Here is a 15,896-nt window from a genome sequence, read left to right as displayed (position 1 = left end):
CTTTCAACCAGTCAATGAATTTAGTTCATGATCAGCTTATATCCCAAAGGAGAGTATGTCTGCTCCTTTTGCAGTGACTTCTCAAATGTCTTAACTTCTCAAAGCCTTTTGTTTTCTGGGCTGGTGCCTCCAGAGCAGTGTGGAGAAAAGCCTTTTTCAGTAACCTGGGCATTCTACTGTTGACTGACGGAGTAGGGCAATATATCTCAGAAGGCCTCAATATGCAGCCATTACGGAGGGGCTTATGACCATTTAGCAGCCCTTAGGTTCTTTCCAGTAACACTCTGGGCCAAATGATTCTGGTGGGATAAATCCAATCCTCACTACATTTCTTGGAAATGGGAAATATTAAAATACCCAAGATTAACATGGCACCTCCCATTTCAGTTTATGAGTTTTGAAATGCAGCACTGTGAATGATCTCAGAATGAGGTGATGGACTTTATCTCTTTATATTTTATTGGGCTTCCCAATGGTAGAGAAGTCTGACCAGGTTTTACCAGTGGATAGACACATGAATAATCTACTTTAGTTCATGTTCCAACACAGCAACTGAGATGTGTTTCCCATAGATAAGTATACCAGCCCTGTTTTGCAGATGGAGAGAGATGGAGACATTGTGATATATTGGCTAAGATATGGTCTCTGGGCCACATGGTTTTATTAGGACATAAGTGGTGAATAGGCCTTTTTCTGAAATTCATCCCAGGTGAAGGGGTACCAGTTTACTGGTGTGGCATGCTATTGATGGAAACATGCTCTGACACATTAAGGGTTGTAGCAAAGTATTATCATTCTGACACTACTGCCTCAAACAAAACCCACTTGGGGCTACCAACAAGACTTGGTCATCCAAGGTGTGTTGTAGAATCATAGAATTGTAAGATTGGCAGAGGTCTTCTAGTCCAGTCCCCTGCACACAGGGTGACACACTCCACAGAAGCGAGCCTCCTAGCCCAGGTCAAGAGCACTGTCTACACAGCTATTTTTAGAGAAATAGTACTGGCCCCGATAATCCAAGTCTATCGACCTGGGCTGGGATGTTTACAGTCATGGTGTGTGTTGATATACCCATATAGACACCTGAAAGTGACACTAACCAATTGGGATATGGCAGGCAGCCAGGTCAGGACCTTGCCCCACAACCAAATGCTTGCCTTTGAGTTTTTGTTTCTTTATTTAAAAGCACAGAGAGACAAATTCTGTTATTTTTTATTTAACTGTTTAGAGATGGATGCTGAGCTTATGGCATGGCTCATCCTGCTCCAAGCAAGTGGCCAAAACTTGTGGACTAAGGCAGGGAAGTGGCTGCAGTACCAACCGTGGTCCCATAGGCTGCTTCAGTGCAGCCTCACCTGACACAAGTTCTCAATCCAATTCCCCCAGAGGTCGATTGACGTCAGTCGGAAATAGACCAGACCCTACACCACCGTATTACAAAACACAAAACAAAAGTTCAGGAAAGTAAGAATGCGGGGGAAATACTTGAGATGAGTAGAAGATACAAAAGAATCCTTAGGGAGAGTTGCTTTAAGAAAAGTTATGAAGATCTGAAGGAGAAAATATACTATAAAAATAACAGGGAAATAAGTAACAACCTAGGTCTACACTGTTTATTTATATTTAACAGCAATAACAGAAAGGCCATGCTTTGTGGGGAAAAAAGGCAATTTCTGGTTATGGAATGTGAGAAAGTTCATGTGGTGTGTCCCAACAGTTACAGAATATTTCCTGATAAGTTAACAGTATAAATAAAAATAATTAATCTTTTGGGTATCAGAAGGCTTTCCTAATATAGATCCCTTCTAATTAAGTCTCTAGCTCTTTGCCACTATATTTGCTAGATTGCATAACTAACACAATATTCTCCATTCTTCATCAAACATACAGGGTCAGGTGGAGAGAGCCTCCGAATGCCAGAGACAGTTGTGAACATCGAAAATTATTTACAAGCGTCAGGTATGTGGAAATGTGTTCTTTACCTTGGTTCATTTTGGTAGAAAGTACAGTAAATGATGCCATGGGAGTGTAAAGTCAGGGCTTCGGTTTTACCTATCAGCATACAAGGGTCCTACATTGGTAGGAGCCGAACATCTACCAGCAATATTTAATCTCACAACACCATATGATTCCAAAAGAGTAGAAGAGTGCTAATATTGTGGCAATATTCAAAAAAGGCACAAGGGCTGCCCTGGGTAATTATAGTTACCCTGACATCAATCCTGGGAAAAATAATAGAAAAGGTGATACATGATACACTTAAAAATGAATTAAAGGACAAGAATACTAATAATGCTAGTGAACATGTTTTTTATGAAAAAGAGGTCTTGTCAAACACACCTCATTTTTCATAAAAGTAAAAGTTTGGCTGATAATGATAATTACATAGATGCAATATACTTAGACATCTGTAAGGCATTCTCTTTAGTATTGCATGACATTCTGATTGAAAACTCACCGCTATACAATATCAATAAAGCACACATTAAATGGATTAAGAACTGGTGAACTGACAGATCTCAGAAAAATAGTTGTTAATGACAGTCAAACACTGTTGGGGTTTATGCTCCATCGAAAATGTCAGCCAATACTAGCAAATAAATAAACACTTGGATGTCACCATTATGGGCACGGTACTATTGGATGGATAGATAGATAGATAGATAGACCGTCAATTGCTTGGCTACACTTTGGTACATTATGAAATATATTCAAGAGACCAAATAACCAAAGTCAGTCTTGTTTATCAATATGCTACAGGGAAAAGTTTTTATATGATACCAGTCTACAAAGAGCAGTCCCGTGCAGCAATGTTACATTCGCCTTACGCAGAAAGTGTTCTCCCAAGATTACACATTTCAGTTATTACTTATATGATTTTACAAGTAACACATTTCTTTACACATTATTATAATCCAACCCATCAATTCATTCCAGTTCCCTAACTTGTAGTTCTGTTTCTTCCTTATCTTTGTTTTGGATACTAGCATTCCAGGTACTGGTCAGTGAAGGTACCTTCATAGCTTGTACTAAGAAAGAACAAATGTATCTTATTTTGACAAGTCTCCTACCTATTGTGCCAAATGCTTACTTCAGCAAATGCAAAGTGTTATGGGATACTTAGCATAAGTGAACAGGACTATGGTGTATGACAGATTAAGCTATATCACTGTTACAATATTTGTGCTTAATATTATTGGTGCTTAATGCATACTATATGTATATATATATATATATTGCTGATAATACATACAATTATTATGATATATATGTATATGCTAGCCAGCATACATTAATAGATAGCTAGATCTATTTAATGCATTAGCTTTACCACATTCTGCTTTGTTTAATGAACTCACTATCTTACCTTCTTAGCTCTAACAGGTAAAGGCCTTTACGAATAAAGGACGATGGAAAATCAAACCACAGTGACTGAGTTTACCCTATTGGGACTTTCAAATGACTCACAACTCCAGATTCCACTCTTCCTGGTGTTTTTAGTTATTTACCTAATCACTCTGGTGGGAAACATATTGATCATTCTGGTAATAAAGGTTGATCCTCATCTCCACACCCCTATGTATTTCTTCCTGAGCAACCTATCCTTTCTTGATATCTGTTACTCTTCAGTCACCGTTCCGAAGATGCTGGAGAACTTCCTGGCAAAGCAGAAGACGATTTCACTCAGTGGCTGCATTGCTCAGATATTCTTCTTTATTTTCATGGTTGGGACAGAGATTTTTCTCCTCTCAGTGATGGCATATGATCGATATGCTGCCATATGCAACCCTTTAAGATACAGCACCACTATGAGCCACCAGGTCTGTGTGAAGATGGTGTTGGGTGCATGGATATCTGGTTTCCTGGATTCCTTGTTCAACACACTTTACCTTACCGACTTGAGTTTCTGCAGTCCCCATGAAATTAACCATTTCAGCTGCGAACTGCCACTTCTGCTGCAGCTCTCCTGCTAACGAGATGGTGATACTCTGCTTCAGTATGACATTAGGCTTTGCCTCTCTCCTCCTCATCCTGACTTCATATATTTGTATCCTCTCCTCCATCCTCGGGATCAGATCCTCGGAGGGCAGGCGCAGAGCCTTCTCCACCTGTGCCTCACATCTCACTATAGTTCTGTTGTTCTGCGGGACGGCATTCATCAGGTACATGAGACCTGCCTCTGGATATTCTTTTGCTCTTGACAAGCTAGTGTCCGTGCAGTACAGCATCTTAACGCCCATGTTAAACCCCATCATCTACAGCCTGAAAAATAAGGATATGAAGCTGGCTTTGAGAAAACTGTTGGGATAGATGATGTCACATGTGTGATGAACCGGGGAAATGTCTGTATTACTTTTTTATGTGCGACTCTGTTTTCCTGTTCAGTGTGGTTGTGGTACCTGACTGAATGCATGAAGTTAGATCAAAAGGGATTGCAAAGGGGAAAGCAAAACAATAGCCTAGATAAGTGTACCTCCTCAAACAATAGCCAACTTGATAACCATGAAGAGGGATTCCTCAGCTCCAAACAGCAACAGGGCTCAGCCAAGGCCGAGAATCTGGAGATCACAAGACAGTGAGCTGTTAAAGGTGCCCCCAGTGGAAAGAGAAGGGAGAAGTGATTGCATGCAATGAGGCTGACACAGACAAATCTCACATGGCATAGCTTCTGGTTGGCCTTGCCATGCATCCCATTGCCTTGGGCAGTGGCTTCCTACTGTTTCCAGCTATCACTACATAAAGGCACATTTCATTGCTTCTTCCATTTAGCCTGAACAAAGGATTGCTAGTGAGCCCATCAGCTTTAACCACGTCTATGATTCATGGCCGCTATTAACAATATAAATGTCCAATCCTTTTCTGAATTGCACTAATTTCTTGGCAAATCATAGCTTGGAATTGTAGTGAAGACAGCATTCAGGGAGAAATTTTCCTATACTGAGATTTCTTTGACTCAGATTCTTCATTACTGTCAAACCCCTTACACAGACTTAGACTGGAATTCACAAAGCCACCTAGGGAATTAGGAACTTCAATGACATTTGGGTTTATAACTCACTTAGGCTCCTTTGAAAATCTCAATTCTACTTCGCTGATACCTTCTAGTTACTTTGAAAATCGCAAATGCTGCAATGAAGGATACTATATTTACTTAGTCCAGCCTTGAGTGCAGGGGACCGGCCTAGAAGACCTCTTGAGGTCCCTTCCAGTCCTACACTTCTATATTGAGCATTTATAACACTAATAAAATAGGTTACTATTGCACTCATAGAAAGTTTCATTGCTCACTTAACTCTCTTAAGCTCCTTTGAAAATACTAGCAAAATGTTTAAGAGACATCTGATTCCTTTTGACTGAAGATATTTTCTTTCTCTCTATGTACTCTACCTCCTAACAGACTAAAACCCAAAGTTATTTTTTTAGATGTACTCAGGCAAATGTCTCCTTGGAGTCGATAGGAGTTTTGCCTGTATAAAGATTGAATAAAAATTCATGAGATAGGATCAAATCCTATCTCAGTTAGAGATGGAACTGAGCTAGGAAAATTGCATCCAGATTTTGAAATCTAAAAAAAATTGGTATGGGTTTCCAGTGTGGGTTTTCAGATCCAGAAGATCCACAGTTTCATAATTCAATGGCTGAAAATTGAAGTTAGGCAAATTCAGACTCGAAATTTGGTGTACATTTGGAACAATTTACCAAGTGTTGAGATGGATTCTCCATCACTGTCTATTTTTAAATCAAGATGAGATGTTTCTATAAAAGATCTATTCTCATTCAATCAACAGTTTTTGGAGGAAGTTCTGTTATACAGGTGGACAGACTAGGTGATCCCAATGATCCATCCTCACCTAGGCATCTACAAAAAAAAAATACAGGGATTTTCAAAAGTGCCTAATTTGGCTAGTTGTCCAACTCCCATTGGATTTCAGTAGGGGTTAGCCAATTTACTTCCTTGCACTCCTTTGTGAATCCCAACCTCTATTTTTAAAGTTAAGATGTGCAGGACCCAGTTAAAGTCAGATAGACATCTTTCAAGATAACACCTTTATTGTGGTTAGGAATTCACACATTGGCTACGTCTACATTGCAGACCACTTGCAGTGGCATGTAGGGTATGTGTAGCTATACGCCACAGTGAAAAACAAGGCTGCTTCCACACTGTGGTGTGTACACATGCCAGTGAAAGGCTCAGTAGCAGTGAAAGACAATGGCAGCAGGGAGGCAGTGGGACACAACCTGGCTAAAAGAAGCCATGCAGATGAGAGAGGCACTGCTTGGGTGAGTAGACGGCCATATAGTGCCTCATCATCTACACCGCTATTTATACCCATGCTGGGGGGCGAGCCATATATCTACTCTACACACTGCTGAAAGAAGTGTGCAGTGTCAACGTACCTCCAGAGAGAGAGACACCTGCTAAGACCAGAGTGAGGGACTAATTGAAATATTTTGCTTATAATTTTCTTCAGAGATGCTTTTAAGGGAAATGGATTGTTCAACATTATCTATGGGTCTTACCCTCTGTTGCTTTTCTGTTGTTAGCAACAAGAACAAGGTCAAGGAAAGTGTGGGCCCCTTACTGAATGGGAGAGGCAAACTAGTGACAGAGGATGTGGAAAAAGCTAATGTACTCAATGCTTTTTTGTCTCTGTCTTCACGAACAAGGTCAGCTCCCAGACTACTGCACTGGGAAGCACGGTATTGGGAGGAGGTGACCAGCCCTCTGTGGAGAAAGAAGTGATTCAGGACTATTTAGAAAACTGGACAAACACAAGTCCATGGGGCCGGATGCGCTGCATCTGAGGGTGCTAAAGGAGTTGGCTGATGTGACTGCAGAGCCATTGGCCATTATCTCTGAAAACTCATGGTGATTGAGGGAGGTCCTAGATGACTGGACAAAGGCTAATGTGGTGTCCATCTTTAAAAAAGGGAAGAAGGAGGATCCAGGGAACTACAGGCCAGTCAGCCTCACCTCAGTCCCTGGAAAAATCATAGAGCAGGTCCTCAAGGAATCAATTTTGAAATGCTTAGAGGAGAGGAAAATGATCAGAAACAGTCAGCATGGATTCACCAAAGGCAAGTCATGCCTGACTAACCTAACTGCCTTCTATGATGAGATAACTAGCTCTGTGGATGAGGGGAAAGCAGTGAACATATTATTCCTTGACTTTAGCAAAGCTTTTGACACGGTTTCCCACAGTATTCTTGCCAGCAAGTTAAAGAAGTATGGGCTGGATAAATGGACTATAAGGTGGATGGAAAGCTGTCTAGATCATCGGGCTCAATGGGTAGTGATCAATGGCTCCATGTCTAGTTGGTAGCCAGTATAAAGTGGAGTCCCCCAAGGGTTGGTCCTGGGGTCGGTTTTGTTCAATATCTTAATTAATGATCTGGAGGATGGCATGGATTGCACTCTCAGCAAGTTTGCAGATGACACTAAACTGTGAGGAGTGGTAGATATGCTGGAAGGTAGAGATAGGATACAGAGGGACCTGGACAAATTAGAGGATTGGGCCAAAATAAATCTGATCAGGTTCAACAAGGACAAGTGCAGAGTCCTGCACTTAGGACGGAAAAATCCCATGCACTGCTATAGACTAGGGACCGAGTGGCTAGGCAGCAGTTCTGCAGAAAAGGACCTAGGGGTTACAGTGAATGAGAAGCTGGATATGAGTCAACAGTGTGCCCTTGTTGCTAGAAGGCTAACGGCATTTTGTGCTGTATAAGTGGGAGCATTGCTAGCAGATCGAGGGATGTGATCATTCCCCTCTATTCGGCACTGGTGAGGCCTCATCTGGAGTCCTGTGTCCAGTTTTGGGCCCCACACTACAAGAAGGATGTGGAAAAATTGGAAAGAGTCGAGCAGAGGACAACAAAAATGATTAGGGGGCTGGAACACAGGACTTATGAGGAGAGGCTGAGGGAACTGGGCTTATTTAGTCTGCAGAGGAGAAGAATGATAGCTGCTTATCATAGAATCATAGAATATCAGGGTTGGAAGGGACCTCAGGAGGTCATCTAGTCCAACCCCATGCTCAAAGCAGGACTTGAAAGGGGGTTCCAAAGAGGATGGCTCTAGACTGTTCTCAGTGGTACCAGATGACAGAAAAAGGAGTAATGGTCTCAAGTTGCAGTGGGGGAGCTTTAGGTTGGATATTAGGAAAAACGTTTTCACTAGAAGGCTAGTGAAGTACTGGAAAGGGTTACCTAGGGAGGTGGTGGAATCTCCATCCTTAGAGGTTTTTAAGGTCAGGCTTGACAAAGCCCTGGCTGGAATGATTTAGTTGGGGATTGGTCCTGCTTTGAGCAGGGGGTTGGACTAGATGACCTCCTGAGTTGCCTTACAACCCTGATATTTTATGATTATATGAATCTATGATCTCTTACTATGAGCTGAGTATAGCTAATTGTGGTCTTCACTTGCAGCAAAGGGGTATAGCTTTGGGGAAGAGATCTATCCATGTCCATTCTTTAAGGGCTTTTGGGGAATCATTCCCTAGAGCCCTGCACAACTCAGAAGCAGAGGACCAGAGGCAACACTTAACTTGATTGTGCTGTGTGTTTCTAAAGTTTCATCAAACTAATGTGAAATCAGAGACACAGGGCAGAATGGGATGCCAGGGACTCCTGACTTCTAACCCTGGTCATATGGGAACGATGCATGTGGTTCCTACCCACTGACAGTATGTTCTTATCATTTCTCTATCCAGGCATTGTACATATTGTGACAGACCCATGACCAGTGGGATACAGGAGTCTGGTAGAGGGCAAATATACTGGTCACTGGATGAGTAGTTTTCTGTTCCCTGAGTGACCAGAGCAGGGGCTGCACTAGAATAATCAGGAACCTGCTAGAACCAGTTAAGGCAGGCAGGCTAATTAGGACACCTGGAGCCAATTAAGAAGAAGCTGCTAGAATCAATTAAGGCAGGCGAATCAGGGCACCTGGGTTTTAAAAGGAGCTCACTTCAGTTTGTGGTGCGAGTGTGAGGAACTGGGAGCAAGAGGCACAAGGAGCTGAGTGAGAGGGTGTGCTGCTGGAGGACTGAGAAGCACAAGCGTTATCAGACACCAGGAGGAAGGTCCTGTGTTGAGAATAAGGAAGGTGTTTGGAGGAGGCCATGGGGAAGTAGCCCAGGGAGTTGTAGCTGTCATGCAGCTGTTACAGGAGGCACTATAGACAGCTGCAGTCCACAGGGCCCTGGGCTGGAACCCGGAGTAGAGGGCAGGCCCGGATTCCCCCCAAACCTCCCAATTGACCTGGACTGTGGGTTCTTCCAGAGGGGAAGGTCTCTGGGCTGTTCCCTAACCCACATGGTGAATCTCTGAGGCAAGAAAATCCACCAATAAGCACAGGACCCACCAAGATAGAGGAGGAACTTTGTCACAATATGCAGTCTGTGTCCTATGCTTGTCCATGATGTCAGGTGAGGCCAGTGCACAGGCCATCTCAGACCCTCGTGTAGTTCCACTTCTTTATGCATAAGAGCTTAGCATGTAAGTAGGGCTGGGAGGGAGTGAAGAATAGGATGATGATTTAAACATGACCTTCCTCATGGTAATAAGGCACGTAGCTTCACTAGAAATGGTTTTAAAAAATCCTTTGGCTGGAACAGTTTTTCATTGGGAAATGCAGTTCTATCGAAACACAAATATTTGTTGGAAAGTGTCGATCTCAACAACACTTTTGAGGAATATTTTCAACTCTCTTGTTTTGTTTTGATTATGGCAGAACATTTTGTTTCAACTATATCTTTTTGATTAATTTTGTTTTGACTTTTATATTATATTAAAATAAAACACAGAAATATACATAACAGGTCCTGGTTCAGAGACTATACTGAGCTTGAGTATCATGTGATATAACAATGCTAAGGAAAATAAAAATAATGACGGGCAGATGGCAAAAGGTTTATACTGGTCTTATATAGAAGGAACTCAAGCAGCAAATGTAGAACACAAATATTAAAAAGAAGCAGATGAATCAGAAAAATTCCCAAGGGAATCATCCAAATCATGTGTATCAGAGCAGAAGAGATTTAGTAACTTTGGGATGTTGAAAAAATATTACCAAGAGAACGTAAGAATGGCATACAGGGTCAGGACAAAAGTCCATCGAGCCCAGTATCCTGTCTCCGGACAGTGGCCAATGCCAGGTGCCCTAGAGGGAATGAATAGAACAGGCAATCATCAAGTGATCCATCCCCTGTCGCCCATTCCCAGCTTCTGGCAAACAGAGGCGAGGGACAGCATCCTTGCCATCCTGGCTAATAGCCATTGATGGACCTACCCCCCATGAACTTATCTAGTTCTTTTTTTAACCTTGTTATAATTCTGGCCTTCACAACATCCTCTGATGAGGAGTTCCACATGTTGAATGTGCATTGTTTGTTTTAAATCTGCTGCCTATTAATTTCATTTGGTGACCCCTAATTCTTGTGTTATGATAAGGAGTAAATAGCACTTCCTTATTTACTTTCTCCACACCAGTCATGATTTTATAAACGTGTAGCATATCCCTCCTTAGTCATCTCTTTTTCAAGCTGAAAAGTCTCAGTCTTATTAATCTCTCCCCATATGGCAGCTGTTCCATACCCCTAATCATTTTTGTTGCCCTTTTCTGAACCCTTTCTAATTCCAATATATCTTTTTTGAGATGGGGCGATCACATCTGCACGCAGTATTCAAGATGTGGGTGTTCAATGGATTTATATAGAGGCAATATGATATTTTCTGTTTTATTATCTATCCCTTTCTTAATAATTCCCAGCATTCTCTTTGCTTTTTTGACTGCCGTTTCAGATTGACTGGATGTTTTCAGAGAAGTATCCACAATGACTTCAAGATCTCTTTCTTGAGTGGCTACAGCTAATTTAGACCCCATCATTTTATATGTATAGTTGGGATTATGTTTTCCAATGTGCATTACTTTGCATTTATCAACATTGAATTTCATCTCCCATTTTGTTGCCCAGTCACCCAGTTTTGAGAGATTCTTTTGCTCTTCGCAGTCTGCCTGGCACCTATCTTGAGTAGTTTTGTATCGTCCGCAAATTTTTCCACCTCAGTGTTTACCCCTTTTTCCAGATCATTTATGAATATGTTGAATAGTACTGGGTCCAGTACAGACCCCTGGGGGACAACAGTATTTACCTCTCTCCATTCTGAAAACTGACCATTTATTCCTATCCTTTGTTTCCTGTCTTTTAACCAGTTTCTGATCCATAGTAGGACCTTCCCTCTTATCCCATGACAGCTTACCTTGCTTAAGAGCCTTTGGTGAGGGACCTTGTCAAAGGCTTTCTGAAATCTAAGTACACTATATTCACTGGATCCCCCTTGTCCACATGCTTGTTTATCCCTTTGAAGAATTCTAGTAGATTGGTGAGGCATGATTTCCCTTTACAAAAACCATGTTGACTCTTCCCCAACAAATTATGTTTGTCTATATGTCTGACAATTTTGTTCTTTATTATAGTTTCAACCATTTTGCCCAGTACTGAAGTAAGGTTACCAGTACCAGTAAGGGATCACCTCTGGAGCATCACATTAGCTAGCCTCCAGTCATTTGGTACAGAAGCTGATTTAAATGGTAGACTACAAACCACAGTTAGTAGTTCTGCAATTTCACATTTGGGTTTCTTCAGAACTCTTGAGAGAATACCATCTGGTCCTGGTGACTTATTACTAATTAGTTTAGCAGTTTGTTCCAAAACCTCCTCTAATGACACCTCAATCTGGAACAGTTCCTCAGATTTGTCACCTAAAAAGAATGACTCAGGTTTGGGAATCTGCTTCACATCCTCAGCTGTGAAGACCAATGCAAAGAATTAATTTAGTTTCTCTGCAATTGCCTTATCGTCCTTAAGTGCTCCTTTAGCATCTCAATCATCCAGTGGACCCACTGGTTGTTTAGCAGGCTTCCTGCTTCTCATGTACTTAAAAAGAAAATTTGCTGTTACTTTTTGAGTCTTTAGCTAGCTGTTCTTCAAATTATTTTTGGCCTTCCTAATTATATGTATCTTTAGTGTCCTCATGGCCAAGATGGAGTCTGCTCTGCAGGCAGCTCTGGCCAAGAGAAGGCGCGCGCAGGAATGCAGCAGGAGAAATCCCTTCCACCCCAGAGGCACCTGTTCCAACCCCCCCAGAGTGAACACACACCCCCACAGGAAAAGTACAATGGATATGACAAAGGGAGATATTTATTTACAGAGGGATAAGAGGAGAAATACAACAAGGGGAAATATAGGGGAAGCAGTAAGACAGGGCTGCATCCAAACCAAGGCCCCACGGACCCAGTGGCAGCACAGTCTGGAAGGGCAGACACCAAGCAATGTGTCTGCACACAGAGTTCAGGAGTCCCGAGCAAAGTTCCAGTCCAGTGGTGAGTCTTGGGTGCTCCTGGTTGTCTTCGGCGCCAGTGAACTTTCCCCGAACAAACCCCTCTGGTGCCCTCTTCTGCCACTCTCTGCAAAGCCACACAGAGCGACCACCTCCCCACTTAACTAGCTACAGCCTCCCTCCTTGTTCCCAATGCAGAGTCACAAGCCCCAGTACTCACAGTCCCATGCAGCTCTGGGCAGCCGTGATACTGGGTCCAGATCTGGCCTGTCCTTCTTGGGCAATTCCTCCCTGGCACAGTGCTCCTGTCCTGGCTCCTGTCCTGGGGGGTCCCCGATCAGCCCTGTCCTTCCCAGGCTTCAGGCAGGTTCTCTGCTGCTTCACTTTTCCAGGGCCTGCAGGCTGCCTCTCCCTCTCCCTGGAGCTCCAGCGCTGCCCCCTGGAGTTTCCCTCCTTTTTCCTTACTCTCCCCCTCCCCCTTAAGAAAAAGATTTAAAGGGGCCGTGCTCTCTAAACCCCAAAGGGGTTACATATATTTGTACACTACATTTGCCAGAGTTTATGCTCCTTTCTATTTTCCTCACTAGGATTTAACTTCCACTTTAAAAAGGATGCCTTTTTGCCTCTCGCTGCTTCTTTTACTTTGTTGTTTAGCCAAGGTGGCACTTTTTTGATTTTCTTACTATATATATATATATATATTTTTAATTTGGGGTATACATTTAAGTTAAGTCTCTATTATGGTGTCTTTAAAAAGTTTCTATGCAGCTTGCAGGGATTTCACTTTTGGCGCTGTACCTTTTAATTTCTGTTTAACTAGCTTCCTCATTTTTGTGTATCCCCCTTTCTGAAATTAAATGCTACTGTGTTGGGCTGCTGTAGTGTTTTCTCCACCACAGAGATGTTAAATTTAATTATATTATGGTCACTATTACCAAGCGGTCCAGCTATATTCACTTCTTGGACCAGGTCATGAAATACCTCTCCTCTTGCGGGTTCCAGGAATAGCTGCTCCAAGAAGCAGTCATTTAAGATGTCATGAAACTTTATCTATAATGAGCATGTTGAACAGACTTCAGGCTATGTAGCTCATGTGTGTATGCCCCTCATATTGCCATGCTATCTCTCAGCACCCCACAGTTTTTAACACATTTATCCCCATACTATCCCGGTGTGTCAGGCACAGATATTAATTTTATTCCCATTGTATGTCTGGGGAACTGAGACAGATTTAAAGGCCAGATTTTTAAGGGTATTTAGGTGCCTAGTAGGGTTTTCAAAAGCGTCTTGACACCTTACACCCATTGAAATCAATGAGCTTTAGGCAACTAGGCACTTTTGAAAATAGCACTAGAGGCCTAAATACCTTTGAAAAGCTGACCCTTGGGGACTCACTCAAGGTCACACAAGACGGTTGCTGCAGAGGTGGGAACTGAAACCTGTTTTCCTAAGTCCCCGGATAGCACCCTAACAAGTGGGCCATCCTTTCCACACCAGGCTCTGCCAATAGAACCAAGCTTCCTACTCTTAATTCCCCAGGTTAAGTCCCCAGATAACATCAGCACAATTTATCATCTATGCGGAGACAAGATATGGCTTTACACAGAGAGAACTTTTAGTGCACAACATAGAGGGTAGGTCTACACTGTACACTCCTTACAATGGCATGTAGAGGCACATACACTGCACACAGGTAGAGTAGACAGTGAGGCCCTGTTGAGGTGAGTAAAGACAGACCAGAATCTTAGGGTCTGCCTACACAGCTCTCTACATGCCCAAGCAGTGCCTCCCACGACTATACCAAGCAGTGACTATCTCTCACTGACACATGTAGCTACACACCACTTGCTTTTCACTGCTGTGTGCAGTTACACATCGTCACTGTGCTGTGTGCTGTGTAGAGTGTGACACGGGGAATTATTTTTTCTTGGTGAAAAATACCCTCCCCATCAATTTTCTCAGCACACTTTTTTATCTCCTTGTTTCCCACAGTCCTTAGGCTAGGTCTACATTGTTACCTTGCCTCAGTGAGTCACAGCTGAGAACACCAAATTCAGGAGAAACTGCTGAGAAATAGGGCAGACTCATCCCAAACTGGAGGTTATTCTATCTTTAGATTATAGCAGGCCAGGACCATAAGTAAATTTCTGTCTCACCACATTTTGGTTAACAGGAAGTCAATAATGCAGTCTCCTTAGGCATATAGAGACTGGACTCTATGATGAGTGGTTACTGAAAGCCAATTTCATGAAATATAGGGTCCTTCCAATCTCAAGATATCAGCCACTTAGTCAGGTCAATATAAACCTCAGATCTACCCAATCATCATGTTGGTGCCAAACCTTTAGTCACTAAAAGCTAAAGGTTTAATAATAAAAGAAAGAATAAGAGAGTTAATCATGGTTAATAGATCATATACATACAATAATTGCAAAATCCTTATACCAGGTTTATAGCAGCAATGGTTTAGGCTGCTGGCTTGTAAAGTCTCTCTGGTAGCTTCCAAAAGATTGGAAGGTCCTCAGTCCATAGTTCTAAATGCTCCTTTTTGCTGTAAATCCACAGTCCAGAGAATCAGGGCAGGAAAGAAGCAAAATAGAGTCATCTCGGGTTTTTTTTATACCCTTTGCCATGTGCCTGTAAATTTACTGGCTCAAACACAGCTCACAGTCTCTGTTTGTGGAAAGTTACTGGCCTAAGATGGAATCCAGGATCACATGAGCATATCACATATCCTTACGTGCTTTGGTTACTCACAGAGGCAGCCATTACCCGTATTCTGGCTGAGGCATCCACACAAAGGCTTACTGGGAGGGATAAGTTTCTTCTATGGCCCACTGTTAGAGTGAAGTGTCTTTAGGAGGCCATCAAGCTTGAATAGTCCATTCACAATGGACTGGTGAGACTGGATGTAAACTACTTTGTGGGTGTTACCCCAGGAACAAATGCATTTGAGATACAGATGTATAGCCAATATTCATAACTTCAGATACAGTGATGATACCTGGATTTAAACAGGATAATCTTATTTAGCGAATCATAACTTTTCTATTGTCATGTTACAAATATACTTTGCTCAAGATATGTTGTATTGTATAACAGTGGCAATATCAATCATACAAATGGTCTTACTTCAATCATACAGCATCAAATACATTAGAAACTTTTGCGGGTGTTTCAATGTCAGTTAGGGGTGCTAAAGCCCTAGACACATTTGCCAGCATAGATTATTTCATTACTGAAATATGGTAATGGCTTTACTATTCAATATTATTCAAACGTCTATATTGCATGAAGAAACTTGCAATTCACAACACTCAGCCATGGAATATTCCAGGCTATAAAGAAAGGATAATGCCTTGTGAGTGTGTAAGCCCTTGTTCCAAGTGATGGGGTTTGAGAACAAAAGTGTGCCCAGGACTGTGATGGGAAATTAGCACTACCTGAAAAGGTAATTTAATGCACCTCTGCCATCCTTCTGCCTGCAGAGAGCTAGAGGAAGCCATGCTTGGATTTGCTATCATTGCACATGCTGCTGCCTTGACATGGTT

General features: G+C 42.2%; 1 pseudogene; it reads left to right on the top strand.

Moving 5' to 3' along the window:
- Window positions 1-3,410: 3,410 nt before the first annotated feature.
- LOC128846721 (olfactory receptor 5V1-like) lies at window positions 3,411-4,311 on the top strand (annotated as a pseudogene).
- Window positions 4,312-15,896: the final 11,585 nt, after the last annotated feature.

This window comes from Malaclemys terrapin, chromosome 12 (genome assembly GCF_027887155.1).
Source record: "Malaclemys terrapin pileata isolate rMalTer1 chromosome 12, rMalTer1.hap1, whole genome shotgun sequence".
NCBI lineage: Eukaryota > Metazoa > Chordata > Testudines > Emydidae > Malaclemys > Malaclemys terrapin.
Note: the sequence above shows the minus strand (reverse complement) of the source record. Positions and strands in the feature narration are given on the sequence as shown.